The sequence below is a fragment of the Oratosquilla oratoria genome, chromosome 14 (assembly GCF_046742065.1).
Source record: "Oratosquilla oratoria isolate Oo_2021 chromosome 14, ASM4674206v1, whole genome shotgun sequence".
NCBI classification, from domain to species: domain Eukaryota; kingdom Metazoa; phylum Arthropoda; class Malacostraca; order Stomatopoda; family Squillidae; genus Oratosquilla; species Oratosquilla oratoria.
In genome coordinates, this window is record NC_134790.1 from 67,158,082 (window position 1) to 67,160,581 (window position 2,500).

The window sequence follows — 2,500 nt, forward strand, 5'->3', positions numbered from 1 at the left end:
GTCCTACAAGACAGATGTCAGAATTATTATCTTTCCACCGGTTTCAAAACCGGTTACAACTTCACTTATAACTGGTGTTTGGGGCTAATGCTCAGTCTCTAGGCAGGGCCCAAGACACAAGTGACTATGCGGTACCGCTTTGGTTTCCGCGTGGTTCACAGCGCTAGTGTGAACAGGGCCTTACTGCTATGAGCCGGTGACACAAAAACGTCTCATACTAATGTAAATGACTACAGTCTAACGTTTTTTCCTAGAAAGATCAACGGAAGGGGCCAAAGGCAGTTGCCAGTAGCTATGTATATGCGAGTTTCCAGTCAGTGAAATTCAAGACGAAAGATATTACCATCATACAGTCGTCCTTTAACTTACATGTTTTTTAAGATCCACTGTTTCGAACATACCGTGAGAGTTCTAGAAAACATTTCTGGGAAAGGTACCGCTGAAATTCGGCTACATAAATATAAGAAGAGATAGAGATCAAGAAAGAAGTACGGCAAAACGATACAATTTCACCCAAACTACAGCTTGCTTGGAGGAGATTTCTAGAGGGTTGAGTTGGGAAGAGAAATATTTGAAGATTGATTTAATGGCGAATATTCTAATAACCTAAGGTTTACGGATGACATTATTCTTCTTTCAGAAAGGGCAGCATATTTAATACACAAAGTGGGAGATGTAGTTAAGTTACTGATGGTAGTAGTAATCATGAGGAAGCGAAGCAGTGAGCAGGATCGAGTGCTGTGAGAAGCCATCCAGTTTTACAGTACAGTGTATTGTACGTTATTCATTGTTTTTGTTGCTCGTTTTGCGTTTTGTTATTTAATGTAGCGTTTATAAACACGCACATGATGATTTCCATGACCGGAATTAGGAAATGGCAGGTCAGGAAGGTTTTAGGTGGGACAACTGAAGTACTCAGATTTTCAATATCCACAGGAGTCGCCGTTACCTAACCCTCGTGTATGGGATGCGTTTATAATTATACGAGTACTCATAGGTATGGCCACCATACCTCACTACTGGAGCTACAATACATTAATTCATGTTATATCTAAGTGTCATTTTATATGCTGGTAACATGGACCGTTTTGAATGAGTGTGTAGAGAATTTTGGGAATAGGGGAAAGTGGAGAAGGAAAAAGGATGAAAATTAAGAGTCGAATGTGAAGGATAAAGAGAAAGAATATCAGGAGATGCTGAGAGAAGTATGAGAGGAGGTGAGGGATAGGGGTAAACAGGATGTGCTATGATGGTATGTGGGGCAAGAAAGATGAAGGGGAACAGGAGGAAGGGAATGATGGTAATAGAAGGTAATAGAAGATAAGGTGCGATTGTGCAAAGAATTGTTGTAAGGTAGAACAAGGGAGGCACATGAGAGGTACAATAAGTAAAGAGAAGCAAAACGAAAGGTGAGGGAGGCAAAGAGGAGGGCTGGTGTAAATTGAGGTAGGAGTTTAACAAAGTATTTTGAAAAGAATTATATGATGTTTTGGAAGGAAGTGAAAAGAGTGCGTGGGGCGAATCATGTAAAGAGGAAAAGGTAAAGGGTACAGATAGACAGGTGTTATTGGGAGTAAAAGTGGTAAGGGGAAGATAGGTAGATTATCTCAGAGAATTGCTGAATGTGGAGGCGGATCGGAAAGGGTTGGTTGTTGTAGTAGGAGGTAATAGGAAAATTATCATGATGGGAAAAAATATAGAGCTATAGAAAATGATGAGGTACAAAGAGCACCAAAAGTAATTAAAGGTGGGTTAGATGGGTGTTATATGGAGTGTCTTACAAAGAGAGGAACTTTTATAGTGGTTGTGTGCTTATGGAGGGGGTGCCAGAGGACTGGGTGATGGTTTGTATAGTTCCACTTTACAAAGGAAAAGGAGGGAAATATAATCTAATACTTCTAGAGGGATCAGTTTGTTGAGTGTAGTTGGAAAAGCATATGGTAGGGTGTCGAAAAAGAGGACTAGGAGAGGAAGAGAGGATACATATAGATCAAATTTTTGTATAAAGCCAAATATGTGACATCTTTTTGGAAGGTATCGGAAAGGAGGGCCAATAGAAATGAAAAATAATGAGCATTCTTCTTTGACTGGATATTACTCTTAAATTATAACATAATAGTGTTTAACTCAAGACGTAGGAACGTCACTAAAATCCTAATACACTGACTGCATAGAATTAATATAGACAAATCTCCATACAAGCCAACCCAAAGACATCTGGAGACAAGCACGAGGGTGTGCACTCTGAAACCAGTCGGTGGAAGATGACATCACTGATGATACGATAGGAAACCTCGTCGCCGCCAATCTATGGCTTCAGTGTCATCCATAAGATGCATTACAGAGAGAGAATGGAAAAGGAGATTGGGAAGAAGATATACAGATAAGAAAAAAGAAGAATTGGATGAATACAGAAATGAAATTGGAACAAGAAGAAAAATAATAGAACAAAAAGTAAAAAAGAAGAATGACAAGGAAGGTAAATTAGTAGAAGAGGAAG

The 2,500-nt window shown here is 39.4% G+C and overlaps 1 protein-coding gene across 1 annotated transcript in view; it reads right to left on the minus strand.

Moving 5' to 3' along the window:
- The window catches only part of LOC143032563 (fibrillin-2-like), a gene marked incomplete at its 3' end in the record, with an annotated part of 324,933 nt that overhangs the window by 10,744 nt on the left and 311,689 nt on the right, over nucleotides 1–2,500 (minus strand).